Source organism: Pholcus phalangioides, unplaced genomic scaffold, assembly GCF_987345545.1.
Source record: "Pholcus phalangioides strain wild (caught in Gottingen) unplaced genomic scaffold, Ppha-v1.0 ptg000003l_1, whole genome shotgun sequence".
Taxonomy (NCBI): Eukaryota; Metazoa; Arthropoda; class Arachnida; order Araneae; family Pholcidae; genus Pholcus; species Pholcus phalangioides.
The window spans coordinates 21,345,766-21,364,028 of NW_028301596.1; the positions used below are offsets into that span (position 1 = coordinate 21,345,766).

The following is an 18,263-nucleotide window of genomic DNA, read 5'->3' on the forward strand; positions in this document are numbered from 1 at the left end:
AATACGGAAAAGAATGGTCGCTATGTACGTCTGAGTATTGCCAGTTCATTTATAACCACCCTGTGCCATACAGAAAAATTTAAATGATTTTATTGTACTTTATTGTATATTTTATATATTTTACTATGTTGCGGCCACATTGATTGGTCAAAATTTTTCTCGGACCGGCACTGATCCGCAGACTAGCGGTTGAAGGACACCGGTTTAAACTACTCCATTGACTTGGGGGGGGGGGCTTTAACGTTCCTCTCTGTAATTTAAGTACAAGCCCCCTTTTTGAAACGGGAATAAAAGCCGTTCTTTGTTACGGCGTCTTTCATTCGGGACATCGTGTAGATAGAACACACATAGAAAAGAGATAGGGCCCCGTAGCTCTGGAAAATTGCATCACCCCTGTGACAAGCATGGATCAGGTCCGGCGTGTAAAGCGGCGCCCCTTTCTGCCTCCGAGGAGCTAGCTCCCTCATCCATTCACGTGGCTGCTGCTGCTGCTTCCTTACAGCGAGCGGCATCCAACACACACGCATAACATACCCAATCCCATTCAGCTCTCTTGCAAATCCACACGCAATCTCTCATTGAAAAAAAAAAATTGTTGAATACACATTTTCTTCGAAATAAAAAGCTCTTGTCATACACACCTCCCGTTCCTTTACTTATGCATGTGTACACGAGTGAAAAGAGTCCAAATAGTGATAGGAATTCAAGAAAAGTATCTTCAGTGTCGTAAAATAATAAATCAGTTCGTGAATAATATAGGTACTAAACAGATAATTATTTTTGAGTGTGCTATGAATGAATGAATGTCGTTCAGGAATACTTTCGTGGATTGTTCAAGGATACGTCGTTGAGAAAAACCATATAAAAAGTAAGTACATTATATTCTGTTTTATCCACAGTTGAAATTTTGATATTAGTAAAACACAATGCCATTGGTTATGTACTTATCTAAAAATAATAAGAGCAATTTAATTGGAACATATTTTAAGAGAAATTTGATAAGAAAAATTTCGAAAGCAATTTACTGAGAAAAAATTATAAGATTGATGTAATTAGAACAGATTTGAAGAGCGATTTAATTAGAACATATTTTAAGAGAAGTTTAATTCGAAACAATTTTAAGACCAATTAAATTCGGGAAAAATTTCAAGATCAATTTACTTAGAAAAAAAATTTAAATATTTTCTGTGTCCTTAATAATATCTTCTAATAAAATCATAATGATACCTTCTGTGTCCGATGATACCAGTTGAAAAGTTTTTGTGATTCTGTGGTAGGTTTCACTGAAGAAAATTTTCCAAGTTCGATGACCCTTCACAATCGGTGTTGCCGCGCGCTCGCCTCCGCATCTGTTTTCATTTCTGTGTGTAATCAAATTGCGCAATTCGTGACGTCAAGTAAATACGTGTGGCGTTGTCACGAAATAATATTTCAGACACCTTTCTTGAAAATTACTTATAAAAAAAAAAGAAGAAAATTCAATTTCTCAAGACCTAAAGAATTTGAAAGTTCACGCAGATGCAATGTTAACACTTATACAGTAGAACCTCGATTATCCAGGTAATGATGGGGGGTAGAGGATCACGGATAGCAGAAAACTACGATTAAACCACTAGAAATAAAACATAAGATGCATCAGCATTTACAAATTAAGTCGGATATTAAAATATCTAAGCAAAAAAAAAAAAAAAAAAAAAGTTTTAAAATGAGTTCAGTATTCATTTTCATGTTATATTCATATCAAAAAATCACAATTAAAATTAAGGATTGTGGTAAGAGTAAAATCTTACTTATGCAATGACGTTCATGCAATACAAGTAGAGCTTGATTTTCGTACCAACAAGGGGGACATTTGCCCTCGGCCCCCTTTACAATATGTTATTCCCTAAATTTAATTTCCCTAATTAATGTTATTCCCTAATTTCGCTAATAAACAAATATTGTTTATAATATTAAATGAGGTCTTGAATGCCTGCTTTTTCCTGGGGCCCCTTGAAGTCTAAGGTTCTGACAGCACGTAAAGCGACAAAATTTGTTCTTCAGAGATGCCATTACGGGCAATTATTTTTTTCTGCTTACCGTTCTTCTTTTTTAAACGAAATGATCATGACTTCAATTGTAATAATATCTTCTATAATAAAATTGCAATAATATATTCTATAATAAAATTTCAATAATATCTTCTATAATAAAATTTCAATAATATCTTCTATAATAAAATTTCAATAATATCTTCTATAATAAAATTGCAATAATATATTCTATAATAAAATTGCAATAATATATTCTATAATAAAATTTCAATAATATCTTCTATAATAAAATTGCAATAATATATTCTATAATAAAATTTCAATAATATATTCTATAATAAAATTTCAATAATATCTTCTATAATAAAATTGCAATAATATATTCTATAATAAAATTTCAATAATATCTTCTATAATAAAATTTCAATAATATCTTCTATAATAAAATTTCAATAATATCTTCTATAATAAAATTGCAATAATATATTCTATAATAAAATTGCAATAATATATTCTATAATAAAATTGCAATAATATTTCTTAATAAAATTGTAATAATATTTCCTAATAAAATTGTAATATCTTCCATAAAATTGCAGTAAATATTTTCCATAAAATTGCAGCAAATATCTACAAATAATATTACCCTTCACGGTATTATAGAAATTACCTTCAAATTTGTGGAATCTGGGCAATAATTGCGTACTCGGCTCTCCACCTTATGAAATTTTTCTACCCTGGTACATCCACTCACGGAAAATCGAAGTTCTACTGCATGAGTTATATATGTTAACACGTTGAGTTGCCAACAACCAGTTGACATCCCCTCCTTGTTGTCTGATGCATGCGTCGACAGTGTGTAGACATGGCGGTTATTATTTTAATAAAACAGTCCCGTTGTATCTTCCAGGACAGGTGAAGCAAATTCTCATTCTTACGCGTAGAAGGTTTAAAAAAGTGTTTTCGACACCTCCCCGGAATTTCATTTTTTTATCGTTTATGCTATAATTGTTACTAACTTTTACACGTTTCCTAAAAAATAAAAATAGGTGGGACACGGTGTCGACAGCCCACATCACGGAAAGATCGCCTTCTCTGTGGTGGCTGCGACGGGAACGGACGTAAAAATCGGTAAAATACGTCATAATACAATCGAATTGCGCGACAGCTTGTCTAGGATAAGGGTCTTCAACGCATGGTCCGCGGGTTACATAGAACCCTCGGAGCTTTTTGCCGTGACCATTTTCAGAATACAGCTAAAAACATTGCAAGACGATTAAATTAACAAAAATAATTCGATAAAGCCCGATGCGAGATGTTTCTCAGATTTATCAGGAACGTTTCTGCATTCGGTAAATTAATACTACAATAAGTATGGAGGCCTAAACACTTTTTGAGGGCCTCTGATTACACGTATTTCAGGAACGAAAAGCTGCATAAATAATCACAGATTCTACAGAATTTCTAGAAAACACCGTGATTAAAGAAATTGTTTCAAAATTTTCGAAAAAATAATAATTTTCATAATTGTTATGAATTGTTGAAAATTCATGATTGATAAAATACAGATACAAAGGCTACAACAGGCAAAATGCCCAGGGGGCCGAAAAAAAGATGCCCATAAAAGATATGGATATCGAATATATATCTTCGAGAGCCTCATCGTAGGAATGATTCATCCCCATCCTTTGCCCAAGATTCTGTAATGGCTACAAGGTAAAGGCCCCCCACAGCTATCATAGTTTCTAAAAAATCTTTCTTATTACCGAAGCTTCTGAATCACATTTTAATTTGCCCTGTGATTAAGTGTGTCAATTGTAGAGCCATCCAAGTTAGGTGGGTACTTCCCCGTCTATACTGTTATTATTCATCATTAATTAACCCATATTGCCATCTACGTGGTCAGGGAGTAGAAAAACCGACCTAAGCCAATCGGAGACCTATCAGACCCCGCTCCTATTCAGGTGAATCCTATCCCAATGAAGCCACCTCTCGGTGAATGCGGGAAGCTCAAAGAACGTAAAAGAAATGATTTCAGAATTTTCGAAAAAAAATAATTCTTAAAATTTTCGAGAAAAATAATTTCATAATTATTACGAACTGAAGGAAAATTCCAACATATAGAGACATACTTTTGCGAAAAATAGCTGAATTGACGAAATGCAGATGTTTTTACGCTTTTTTTTTTTATCATGAAAATGAGCACGTTTTCTAAATGACACTTTCACGAACGAATGATTAATATGTGTGATTGAATTGCAGACAAAACGACAAACTACTTCAGCAAAGTTTTAAAGAATTTCCTTGATAGAAATGATTTATTTTCCTTTTATCATAAAAATTTATTTATTTATTCATAGAACAAAATTATGATTTTCTGAAAAACGCATAACACGATAATAAAAGATGCGATTTCCGTTAGAGAATCATTTCCATTATTTTAGATAACAATCATCGCTATAAGAAAATAATTATCTCCGGTCGAGTATTTAAATTACTCTTCATCCAAACATATTTATTTTATACGCATATTCGTGAAACTCGAGCGAGCTTTCGGCACAGGTAATTGAAAATCTATTACGATTCCTCTCATCCGTATGATTGTTTTTTAAACAAGTAATTAAGGGGATCGCAAACTAATTTCACAACGCGGCGATGAAAACAAACAAACATTTACTTGACATTTTATTTTTCGGAAGACGATTTTCATTGTATTTGTTTTTCGGTTGTGTTATGAACGCCAAGAGCGATGATTAATTACCTGGCAATGAATACATACCGAGTATTGCTTTGATGCGTTGAAGATTGGTTTGAAAACCGAGTATGTAACAAGTTGAAAATTAGGCGCTCAGGGGTCGTATCAGTTACAAGTAACGGATATGGGCAACTTATTTCATAATAAAAATTAGTTAATAAATCATCAATAATAATTAATAAATCAGTCTGGGGTTGTGAGTGGTTTTATCTATCTGTCTGCACTTAACAGTGTGTGTGTGTGTGATATCTTTACTGTTTCAATTTCGAGGCGTGAATGCGAGCCTGTCTCCCATTTGAAAAATCTATTTGCAGATAGCAGGTAGACCCCCTTCAACACAGTACTTAAATAACACAAATTTGGACATCTGCCACTTCCACTTCTAAATATAGAAGACAGACGGTAGCCCTACTCGAACACGAAACACTCATAACTTCTGATCGTGAAACTCGATGTAAACTCAATCAATATGTTGAAGTTGGGCCACACTTGTTATACAGACGAAAATTTCAAGCATGCACAAATTCGTTAGAAATTCCCTAGAGGAATGTTTACGAGTTGACATGCACCCGTTCGTAGGATATTGCCCGCATGGAAACTTCTTTTAGAACGCCTGTAACCAAGTTTCTCAACTCTTTTGGGCCAGCAAAATGAATGAAAATAGTACCCATATTGTAGGGCAGGGGGTACACAACCTCCAGCCTTGGGCCAAATACGGCCCGCCAAGTTGTTCTATCCGGCTTACGAAAGGTGCTCCGCAAAGAAAGTGTGAATAATCACAACAAGAATACTTTAAATCGGGATCCATACTGGTTAAATAAGGAGCATCGCCTATCACCGCTAAAACAGTTGCTAAGCGGAAAATGAACCGCCATTTCAAATCACATTAGATTGAAATGTAATTCGTGAAACAAGCAACAAGTATCTAGAAAAAAGTAGTACTAAAATTACGGGGGGAAATGTTCATCAAAAAAAAAAAGTTCAGAACGGCCAAAGTTATTGGGAAAAGACGGGCCATTTTTATAAAATAAATTCGGGACAACTAAAACCATGGTGAAAAATACGGGACATTTTTATAAAAGAAAGTCGAGACAGCTAAAACTGCGAGAAAAAAGCGGGAATGTCCTGTGAAAAACGGGGTCATATGGTCACTCTACATATACCAATTTTGGCCCGCGAACGGTAGTGATATGACATATCTGGCGGATGTGACCAACTGACGGATACTCCCTTGATTATGATGATTTCTAGTTCTATGAATTTTTTGGGAAAACGTTATAAAAACGGAAGCAAACTCGTCGATAAAGTGTCGTTATATTCGAGTTGTTGCGTTTTTAATTTTTAATGTTAATTAGCCTTGCCTTTATTTAAAGGCAAGACTAATTAACATTATTCTTATGGGAATCAGTCGGATCAGTCAATTATTGACGTTATAGCAGAGTTTAACTGTATATCATAACACGTCTGGACAAATCTCCGAAAACTCAACAGATATCCGAATCAATATTTTCCATGCCTGAAAAATATTATTTTACTGGATTTACGTATGTAATATTCATACTTTGCCGTATAAAATATACTTCATATAAAATATGAAAAACTGTGTTAAGTTAGGACCCCTGCTGTCATCTATTGATTAAACACAAAATTATCTGTTATAATTCTTAAAATAGTTGCTTGTCTTGAACCAATGAACATGATAAATTAAACTTTTTATTTTAACTTTATGCCGCATTCCGGTGTAAATTTTATGCTCCAAAATACCGGTTACTATCTTTTTTGGTGTTTACGAAAGTAATTTAGCATCAAACATACAACATATTAACCGATATTTTGGCGCATAAAATTTGCACCGGTATGCGGCATAAAAACAAATAATATATGGCATCATAACATATTTTGTTCGTTTTAATGCTGTGTATGCCGGTTTGAAACAAACCACTAAGTTTACTTAAAAAATTATAACATATAGTTTCCTTCCTATTCGATAGGTGGCAACGGGAATCTCCTATTTTTTGTGATAGATATTTTTTTTCCGATATTTTTTACGCAGAGGAGAAATGCGGCATTTTCTGAAATTTTAGAATCAATATCGTAGAATCTTTATTCCTCTCGGACACTTCATGTAATGTTTAATAGGGCCATATATTTTGAGTCCAGTTGTGTTATGCGATTCTATTTTAGCCCAATCGCAGTATATGATTCTACTTTTAGCCCAGTTGCATAAGAGGGCCCATAACCGCTCCGGGCTGCTAACTATTAGAACCGTGGAAAAATAAATTGAAATGCGTTGACTACATAGTTGCATTATGGTTGTCAAAGAAAGCATTTCTGGGGAATTTCGCGAATTGTGTGTAAGAACACTTACATTTGCATCATCTTCGATGAAAATATTGAAAACAAAAAGTATTTAAATTTATTGCTATTTTTTTATACGCCCGCCTGGGGCGAAATTTTTACATGCTCCGGGCATGTCGGGCAATAGATTTGTCTAGCATTACAACATAAAGACATCACTAGTGGGTTTTGTTTTGCAAACGGGCCGCGCGTGTGCTTGTAATGTATACAAGAGCTTCTCGGAATAAATTCTAAGACGTTTCCGAGTCAGAAACGTGAGTTGCTAAGAAAGAGGGAGAAAGTAATTCGATTGCGTGTGAAATTCAAAAGCCTTACAGTAGAAAAGATGTCGGGGGATGATCGCATAAAACTGCGTGAGTGCATTTCACTAGAGAGAGAGAGAGAGAGAGAGCCTTAGCACGTATTTGTGTACAGTGTTTTGTGCTCTTTGTCTGTCTTCAGAGGAGGGTCTTGGCGTATAAGAGCCTCACGCGTCAGAATTTCAACCTCATGATAAATTGCTGCACCGAAACCATTAGCATGTGTGTGTGAGAGAGAGTGCATTCGTGCCCTTTTCCCTTCGGGTGTTCGCCTTTTCTAAAAATGAGTTGTAACCAACGCGAAAGTTCATCTTTTCCCGCGTTACCTTGTAAGTATTTTCCCATCAACGATGTTTATTTTTACGCCGAATCTCGTAACACCATCACCGAATGCTTCCTTGAATGTGGAATCATCCCAAAGAGAAATTCGCTAATGGTTTTCCAAGAACGAATTACGTGCGTAGGTCTCGCGATAACTGACAAGAGAGCTCATTCATTCTCAAATAAACCCCCATGATTCAAGTCCAAAGACGGTGTTCAATACTTTGGACTTCTTATGTCTCGGTAAAAAAAGCATTGCTAACAATTCAGCCACCTCGTTGGCCATTTTGCTTGTTGTGGCGTTGCATTTGTATAATTTACTGATAATTACGAATACTAATGGGAATGATTTTAATGCTCACAAGTCATATTACGTGAAGGTCAGCTCTATATGGTTTGTTTTAAATTGTTTTCCATATCGATATGAATGTACTTACACCAGAGAGTGCACAATTTCCGGCCTGTGGACAAAATGCGCAAGTCAAGGGGCCCGAGAACGTCATAAAAAACACAATAAATATCTAAGCTGACCATATCTTTTTCATAAAAGTACGGGATTTCGGCGAAAAAAATTTGACAAATAAAGTAAAGTTGCCACTTACCGCAAAAAAATTGTCAAAGATATTTAAAACTGTCATTCACAGCCAAAAATATTGTCAAAGACAAGTGAAATTACCATTCACAGCCAAAAAAAATGTCGAAAGCGCAAGTAAAGTTTTCAAAGGGAAGTATAAATTTGCCAAAGGAAAATAAAGTTGTCAAAGGCGTTAAATTGTCAATTACAGCCAAACAAATTCTCAACGTCAAGCAAAACTGTCAACTAGATATTTGATCTATAACTATGAGATGAATATATATATATATATATATATATTTGACTCTAATTAATTATGATAGAAACATAATTATCATAGCATAATTTATAGATCATGAAAATAATCTTATTTCTTGATTTCAAAAATGCAACTAATTTTGGTAAACAGTAGCGGGAAAACAGAAAGTTTTCGATAGGAAATTTGGGACGGAAAAAATTAATGGAATATCCTGTGAAATGCGGGTCATATGGTCACATTTTTCAATTTTCTGGCCCGAGAACGGGAGAAATGCACATATGTGGCCCACGGACTGAAAAGTCTGTGCATTTCTGACTTAGGCCAACGTGCCTTCTGTATTTGAAAGAGACCTGCTAAGACCCGTCTTTCGACGTTACCTTTGTCACTTGCTTAGTATTTTTGATTTCATTCGAGACCATATCCAAAGTTACACGAAACGGGATGTGTAGTACATATAAGAGCCGCTGTTCTCGGTGGTGTGGGCATCGTTCTGGAATCTCATCGTGAGGATCCAGGTCCGAACCCCGTTGGCGGCGCAGCGGTGGTCGGCTAAATTTAGTTTTCTGTGGTTTTCCAACTTCGAGGCGTGGACGTGAGCGTAATTTCAATTTGAAATGTTATTCAAAAGTCTCTTCGCAGAGAGAGGAGACAGCCCTTCAACACGAAACTTACATAACAAGAAAATTCAAGAATCTGCTATTTTTCACTTCGAAATATCGAAGAACATGACAACACCAGCATAACACAAGCACAAGGGGTCGTTCAAGTATTACGTCAGCAGATTTTTAGATATTTTTGATTCCCCCTCCATCTTCCTTGTAAGCAGAAATCTGACCTCCCTCCTAGTCAGCGAAATTTCGTCAGCTCGGCGGCCCCCCCACCACCTAACGTGTTATAGGTATCAGAGACGTACGCGGTGGGGGGGGGGGGAAACTCGTGCCCCCCAAACGAACAAAAATTTTCTTTTTTTTATGAAAAAATATTTGAAAAATTATATTTTCCAAAGAAAATACCTTTACGTGTTGTTTGATTCTGTTAATTTTCTTTTTGAAGTATATTCTGTTAATTTCAATGTTAATAATTCTTAATTTCAACGCTATTTGAAGACTAAGAACTCACCCTCAAAGCCATATATGCTAAACCCATGGCCTGCGGAACAAATGTAGCTCCCTCGGGGGTGTCTAATGTGGTGCGTCATCTGAAACCTAATTTTGTAAAATTGAACTAAGTGGCACATTTTTACAGATCACTTAAGTGACCCGTGGCTTATTTTCAGATCACTCAAGTAGGCCCGTGGCACATTCACAGATCACTTAAGTGACCCGCGACACAGTTCCGGAACATTTAGATATCCTTTAGTGATATGTGGCACAGTTTCAGAGCACTTAAGCGCCCCCCCCCCATTGCAGTTCTACATTATTCAAGAGTTACCCGCAGTACATTCAAAGATTACGTGAGTGATCCGCGGAATAATTACGGATCACTTGAGTGACGCGCGACACAGTTCCAGACAGAGCATTTAAGCTGCCCGCAACACATTTCTAAAGCACTTGAGCGGTCCGGACACATTTTCAGATAACGTGCAGGATCCACGGAACACTTAGAGATCACTAAATCGACTCTTTGGAGGACTTATCAATAGGGAGAATGTTAGTTCAGGCACACACCCGCAAAAAGAAAAGAAAAAAAAAAAGGCGCACCGAGTAAGATGTCATTAAGAATATTTCATATTTTTATAAAGGGTGTTTGATGACGTATAAGCATCATTCAACCCCTCTCCCTCCCCCGTCATCAAAAGCCAGCAAACCTGAAAACCCTCCCCCCATCGATACTAACGTAATGCTTGAATGACACCCCCCTTCCCAACTCTGACAACATGAATAACTGCGACAATCATATTTTTGTCACACTAAAGCGGTGCTCAACCTTTAGGAAACTGCAGGCCACTTCATTGGTTTGAAGACACGTTATGCGGCCTCGAAAACACGGCCGCTTAAGTGATCTGTAGATATGTCACGGGCCACTGGGTCACTTAAGTGCTCTGGAACTTTGCCGCGAGTCACTCGAGTGATCTGCAAATGTGCCGCTTATTTTGTCTCACAAAAATAGGGTTGAAGTCCCGGGACACATAAGATGATTCCATGGCATTTTGGCATGCGGGCCATTGGTTTAGCATGTATCCCGTCGTAGAGCACATATAAGATGTTTTATTTGATCAAATGTTGGACAACAACGTTGACAATACGAAAGCAGGCAACGATTTCTCTCAAGTTCGAAAGAAGGCGGAGACGATGTTTAAAGACGCTCGTCAAGGTCTTCCAACAATGGCAAATACGCTGAGCCAAGTACAGTCGAATCCCGTTTTAACGAATACCGTTATAGCGAAAATCTCGTTTTAACGAACGGTTTTCTAATCCCTCTAATAAGTATACATAGGAACGATGCAAACAATCTGAAATTCCTTTATAACGAAGTGTTTTCCCAGGTTTCTTGGAGTTCGTTATAACGGGATTCAACTGTACTACATACTATCAATGAAAACCATTTCAAAACAAACCATATTGAGCTAGACATTGACTGAAGAAGCTCGTGAGTAATGAGATAATTCTCATTACATTTTGAATACCCTACGTACACGCGTAAGAAGTTTCAAAAGTTTTCTAAAAGTAAAATGAATGGATTTGCGTTTGGCAACAGCTTCGAAATCCACTTTTTTTAAAAAATAAATGTAAGTGGAATGATCCGAGGAACATTAAGATCTAGCTGCTGTTTCGTAAGGATATGTTTGCCAATACGGAGAAGAGAAATAGATAAAGGCTGTTTGTGTTGTTTATGAGCATCTCTCTCACGTCATCAATCATAGCTGGCGCTATTGTTCTCCCAACAGCACAGTTAACAGTCGCGCGAGCGTAATTATCGTTTCTTTTCCGAATCTAGCGTTTGTTTATGACACATTAGTCATAAAAAAAAGTGATTCACTGTTCAGCTTCAGTCTAGACAAATGAGCATCGCTGTAGAATAAATGTACTCGATAGGTCAGGCAAATGAAATACCTCGCAGGTCTCTTCACTTGACGTTCCAGAGGTCTACAAGAATAAAAAGTATTGCACGTCAAAGTTTTTGAACCCTTTTGTCCATGAGAAAATATCAATTTTCTAGAAAATTCCTACTTAAGGTTATCGGAGTATCCTAGAGAACATTTTTTCCCCATTGCCCCATTAAACCATATTTTTTTTCTCGTGGCCCCTGCCTAATCCCGGATCCCATTTCCTGACCCAGTGTGAGACGTAAAATATTTTATATAATTAATTTTTTTTTTAGTATAGGCCTATATATGGTAGTGGACTAAGACTGGTAATAGATAACCAAATTGATATTTTACCATGACCGAAAAACTTACCACTGGATTTAATAACCAAAACAAATTGATTTATTTGCATAAATATATCGAAAGCTATATAATTTTTTTAATCGAAATTTTGAAAGAAATGCGAAAATTTAAAAGAAGTTCTGTCATCAATCAAAATTCGAAAATTAGTCGAACCGCAATAATTTTGCCCGCTGTTGGTGTCGGAAAAGAAGTCGATAAGTTACAATTCACTTCACTTTTAGAATCATAGCCGATTTACGGTACGGGACCGGATTTGAGCAGGGCCCAGGATAGGGTGACCAGATCATGCGACAGAGAAACCGGGACATCTTGAAAAAAAAAAAAATTTCGAGTGCATTAGTGTCGAATTTTAAGGCCATGAATAAAATTTCCTTTGGCACGGAAAGCCTAGGCCTTTTTAGCTCAGTATTCTGCAACCCTTTTCACATTGTACATCGCTAAAATTCAGCTGAAATTTCCGCGAACCGGTATAAATGGGAGAAATAGTTTGCCAGCCGATGGGGAAAAGAAACATTGGGAGGAAAATTTCACCTAATTTTTTTTCATAAAACATTCTAATTTTCAAAAGAAAAAAAAAATGAGAGGGGTTATATATAGTAATCCATTAAGAGATAAACAATCTTTTTAATGTAACCTGCGATCGAAATCGATATTTTTGATCAGCGCACGTGAACACGCAATTTAAGTCATTGACACCAAAAATAAGAAAACAAATAATTTAGCGTAGGAGTGAGAAGAGAAAATGTTTTTGTCTCACTCACATATAATAGTAGGCCCTCCCCACACGGGTTTGCTGAAGTCGCGTAGATACCAGAAGTCTCGGTATCCAGGCGACCCAACACATGTATTTCTATGGCACCAACGGTGAAGATATTGAAGGATCGGTGACGAGAATACCTAGGCGATCGGTTGACTAGTGACTTTCTCATGCTCGTCTCCTCGTCGCAATAATATCGCCGCGAATCTAAAAATTTATTTATATTTGTACTGTGTGGCTTTTCACATATAGATGGGCGCTTTATATTATATGCATTTGCTCGCTTCCTAGTAGGTTGATCTTCATCGTTATTGTTCACGATGTCTCCTCGTGTCTTTACATGCACTAGTTTTCAATAAATGTCTCATCTATCTTTTCCTATGAAGCATTGATCGTGTGGAGTTCAAAAAGCTAAAAACTATGCCATTTTTCCTCGGTCTTTTGTGTTTTGAAAGTTTTTTAGTAGCGCCGTGTAAGGGAGAACGGGGTACTTGTATTATTTAGTCGACCGGTCTCTAGGTTATTCGAGATCAATTTTGAGTACATTACAGTGTTGGGAAGGCACTATGAGAGAAAAAAAAGGGGGCCAAATTTTTTCCTCTGCATTTATCTGGGACTTGAAGGAAGGGATTTCCCTGTCGATTCTCATGATGTGAGAAAGGATGCCATATTTTGGCGACTTCTGAAGGGAAGGGGGAACAATGTATGTATCCCCCCCACTCCAAAAAAGTGGGTTGTGACCATGTATTCTATCGTAGAATTTATTTGTCGTGACGTATACCAACACCGCACTCATTACAACAACGAAATTCTTCGACAGCATATGAAAGATACAAAACAAAGACAGACACGAAAAGACCAGGCTGTATGAAGAATGGCATCGGTCAGCTCTTCCACGTGAAAATGACAAACGATCCGTTACAAGTCAATCGCGAGAAGTAAAATAAATAAAATCAGCTTCTTTGTAAGAACGTAACCTAAGCGATCAATGGCTTCCCGAAGAAGGAAAAGATATCGACTGCCATTATCGCACTCAATGAAATCAGAAGCCAAAAAAATAAAAAAAATGCTACTCTTTCGACTAGATTTCCAAAGAAATGATTGCACATGTACAGAGAAAATCAATCTTGGATCCACGTTGTATCATTGGTAAATATTTCTCTCTCTCTCTCTTTTTTTTGAGTGAATAAGAGAACTGAATAAAGAACTGGATTTATAAGAAAACGAAACAAAATTTTGTATGTATAATTTTTCGGATTTCCCTCCTTTTACGCGTATCTGGGAAAGATTCTTGTTGGTTTTTGACATAAAGCTCTCGATTTCGAACAGAAATGCTTTTCTTTATTTCCTTGTGTGCGGATCTACTTCTCAAATACCATTGCATTCTTATTGGAGATGGCCAAATCTGGTTCGACAAGAAGAAGAAGGAGTTTTATGTATGAGCAGATCACGAGGCAAAAATACCGAATATCGAATTTCTCACTAAAAATAAATCCTATAACACTATTTCTCGTTGAACTTTATATGGAGAAATAAAACTAGGAACTGTTCATCGAATATTTTCTAGCTACGATTCGTGTAAACATCTCCGACGTTTCTTATCTCAATACATACTATTAGTGCACTTACAGTATATGAGAAAAATAATTTTAATAAATAATTTATTTTAATTATTTTAATTTATTCAAAAAGATTAAATTTAAAACTAATTTATAAAAACGTATGCTTATGAAAAACGCAAGCATGTACGCGATGATCTGCATTGCTAATATTAACAAGATGATGAGGATTCTTTAAGACCCCTCTCCAAAGCCTTGGTATCAGAGGACACACACACACACGCACACAAATTTGAAGTTCCTTAGCGTAATATGTACTATGAGTGCAATTATATGAGAAAAAATATTTTTAACAATTAACATTTATTAAAATTAAAAAAGATGAGTAAAAGTAAAAGAAATTTATTAAAATTTTTTAAAACAGAAGACACTTTGAAATCGCATAAACAGAGGACAAGCACTTTAAAGATTCATAAACAGAGGACGCTGTAAAATCTCATAAACAGAGGACAATATGAAATCACATGAACAGAAGACGCTACTACTACTAAACCAGACATGCATCTCGTCCATATTTCTCTGCGGAACTTCTAACGAATTGGTACATGTTGGAATGTGTGTGTATGCATAGTGAACCTTCCGTAAAGTTTGTTTCGGTGTAATGCTTGTCATGTGTAGTGCTGTCATTTGCAATCAAATTTTTTAAAGTGTGAGTTTCTTCTCAACTCAAAGTGAGTGATTGTTCATAGAACAGAGAACGCTTCAAAATCTCATAAGCAGAGGACACATTAAAATTTTATAAACAGATGACACTTTAAAATCTAGGTGGGCAAATTTCGGTGTCAGTGGATACTTTAACACACTGTCCTTCAATCCATTCACACATCATGGCTTGACGACCAGGGCCCGATTGAAGCCCAAATTTTTAAAAATATATATTCACTGACCCCATTCGTAATGGTCCCCTTAATCTTTAGTTTGCCCTGGGCCTTCCCTCACCTCAAAGTAGGACCCTGTTGACGACGTATGTTTACATCAACTACCGTCCTGGAAGCATAAATATAACACATCGAATTTGAATCGATCATGTGACGTAATTCTCCTAAAAATACCAGAATAACGCAAATCGAAAGAGTTTTAAGCACATCGAAATGCGAATAATTTCTCAAGGCGTAAAACAGGCTCCCCAAGTTCGAGACAGGCCGATATCACGACCACCGAACTAAGAATCGTGCCTCGAAGTTTTGCGCTTTTACGAAGATGTGATAAACTCGTTTAATTAATTACCCGCTCGAGATAATTAGGACGGAAGCCAATTTTTCTAATTATCCCGAGCCAAAATATGGCTTAACCGAGCACAAAACTTTTCACTCAAGGAAACTTTCGGCTGCCAGAAAAGAGATTTCTCAGGGCGTCGACTGTACACACAAAGTGCTCTTGTGTGAGAATCAGAACAACCGCTTTTTTTCAATGTACAGGGAAACCAAAAAATATTCATTAAACACCTGAAGCCATATAAACAGTTTCGTCTCGGGATACAAAAATCTGCCAACCATTTTTGTGATGTGGCTATTCATATTTTTCTAAGCATATCCATCTTAATAATCAGTAAGTAAACGCATTACATTTTTTTTTCTTCATCTCTGGTCATTCAATAAGAAAAAGATAATGACGTGTAGGTAGTTACGTGTTAAATGATGAAGGAAAAATGTCCCTTACAAATGAGAGGCTGACGTTAAACAAACACCAGGAGTTTTTTTTTTTCCATTTAATCTCCTACTTTGCATATTTTATTTTATTTATTTTTTTAGGCTCGGAGTTAGAAGTACAAGAGTCCGATTTTTTTTCAAGCTTGACATCATTTGGTTGATTTTTAAGCTGCCGCAAATTGACTAAAAGTGGCTATAAAAGTACTTTCTTTATTATTTTCTTTACTAAGAAGTCAAGACGAGCGTAAAACCTTCTACCTACACTATTACTTAACCGTACACGCACATTCCTCTACGGATTTTCTAACGAATTGATACATGTCAGAATGTTGTGCTCTGTTTGTGCGTGTGGCCATAACGTATTTACATTGTCAGAATTGTGCTTGTTTGTGTTATTGCTTGTGCTGCCACCTGTCTTCCTAATTTTGAAGTAAAGATGGTAAATGCTTGTATTTTCATGTCATGTCAACATCGTGTTGTAGGTCTGTCTCATCTCTGCGGAGAGACTTTTTTAAATGGGAGAATATAATATATATATAAAAATAGGAATTTTCTCTATGTATACTGACACATCCAAAAAAAAAAAAAGAATCAAGATGCCAGCTTATTTGTTTAGTACTGGCCTAGTCCAGTGTTCTCCACTGTTGGTCCGCGGGAATTTCTGGGCGGTCCCCCAAACATCTCGCCCAATTCATGTAGCGGTTACATAATTTTAAATTTTATAAATAAAATACAGTCTATATGCATTGTTTATGTATATGAGTCATAGTTAGTTCATGCACTGTTTATTTTTTTGCCGGATCCCAAATTATTTATTTTTCATATATGTGCCACTGGTTCGAAAATTATTACTTCCCTTCCATACATTTCTACTGGTCCGTAAATTACTTCTCCATTTATGCATTTTTTTGCTGGTCAGAAACATTTCTTCTGTTCATTTACTTTTTGCCAGTTGACAAACTATTTCTCCTATTTCCTCAGATCCCCGAAATTTTAAAACTTTTTCCACCGGTTCGCAATTGTAAAAAGGTTGAAGAACACATTGGGCTGGTCAACTTTGATTTGATATGCATCGCTGAGATTGTGAAACCATTCGCTATTTGCACTTACTGGTAAATCTAAGTGTTATTAGCGTCACCCTTGTGAAAATACCGTCCCCTTAAAGGACAAGAGTGGACTTAGATAAGCTGCGTCAAATGGCATCGGACGTTTCTATTCTTTTTTCATATGTAAATATAGAGTTCTTTGAAATACCAGGCTGACTCCTTCGCCATCTGTGAGCAAAATATTGAAGTCAGTATCTTTGCTAAGACCGTTTGTATATCAATACACCGCTATAAAGAGAGCTCAAATGTATTTCTTCCATTGGCTCCGAGCCGAAATATTTCGTCCCTGTACGTAAAGAGTTTAATGTAGTTGAGGCGTGTTGTGGTTCAGGTTCATCAGACAGCCGGCAAAGTGTGTGGCGACAGTGGTGAGATGCTCGTAAACCACCATGAAGGATAGTGTCAGGTTCGATCTCGAGTTTTGGCGTAGTTCTTTCTCTATCGGATGAGACCGACAAGAAACTGGATGACCACCGATAAATGGTCACTTCTCAATATTGCGAAGTGCAATTCTATCAATTTGTCTTCAGTAAGAAACAGCCCTATTCTCTCTGAATAATTATAATATTGATGGTCAAATGATCCAGAGAAAGAGTGAAATGTACAAAGAACTTGGGATTCACTTCACACACAGGTCTTTTAATTTCAACCAGCACATTAATGGTTATTTTGTTTGGTAATAAAAATAATCAAGAAAAAATATAACTATGTCGGACATTGCAAAATAAGGGAGAAAATACAATTGCAAGCTAGAATTGATATAATACATGAGTGAGATATGAGGGTAACCACATGAATAAGCGAGATAAGGTTTTTTTTTTTCTAATTAATAATGTTTATACACACTCAATACCCTGCATAGATTCCGTTTTGAAAAAAATCACATCAATTGGTTCACGAATTGATGTGATTGGTTACTCTTATATCTTACTCGTGCATTATCTTAATTCTAGCTTACAATAGTATTTTCTCTCTTATTTTGCAATGTCAAACATAATTATATTTTTTTCTTGATTATTTTTATTAACAAACAAATAATGTATCAATTTCATTTGATATTGCAAATGCTGTGATCACGGTTCGGAGCAGCACCTTCTAGAGATAGAAGGCCCTCGCACGCTGCTCGTGACGTCACGCAAGTA

General features: G+C 36.2%; 1 protein-coding gene across 1 annotated transcript in view; it reads left to right on the forward strand.

Moving 5' to 3' along the window:
- The first annotated feature begins 382 nt into the window (after positions 1-382).
- Positions 383-18,263, forward strand: part of LOC149088273 (ras-like GTP-binding protein rhoA) — a 113,731-nt gene continuing 95,850 nt past the window's right edge. Inside the window, exon 1 of the mRNA XM_089246177.1 lies at positions 383-868. The gene's annotated coding sequence lies outside the window, so the exon portion shown is untranslated. The remainder of the gene's footprint in view (positions 869-18,263) is intronic.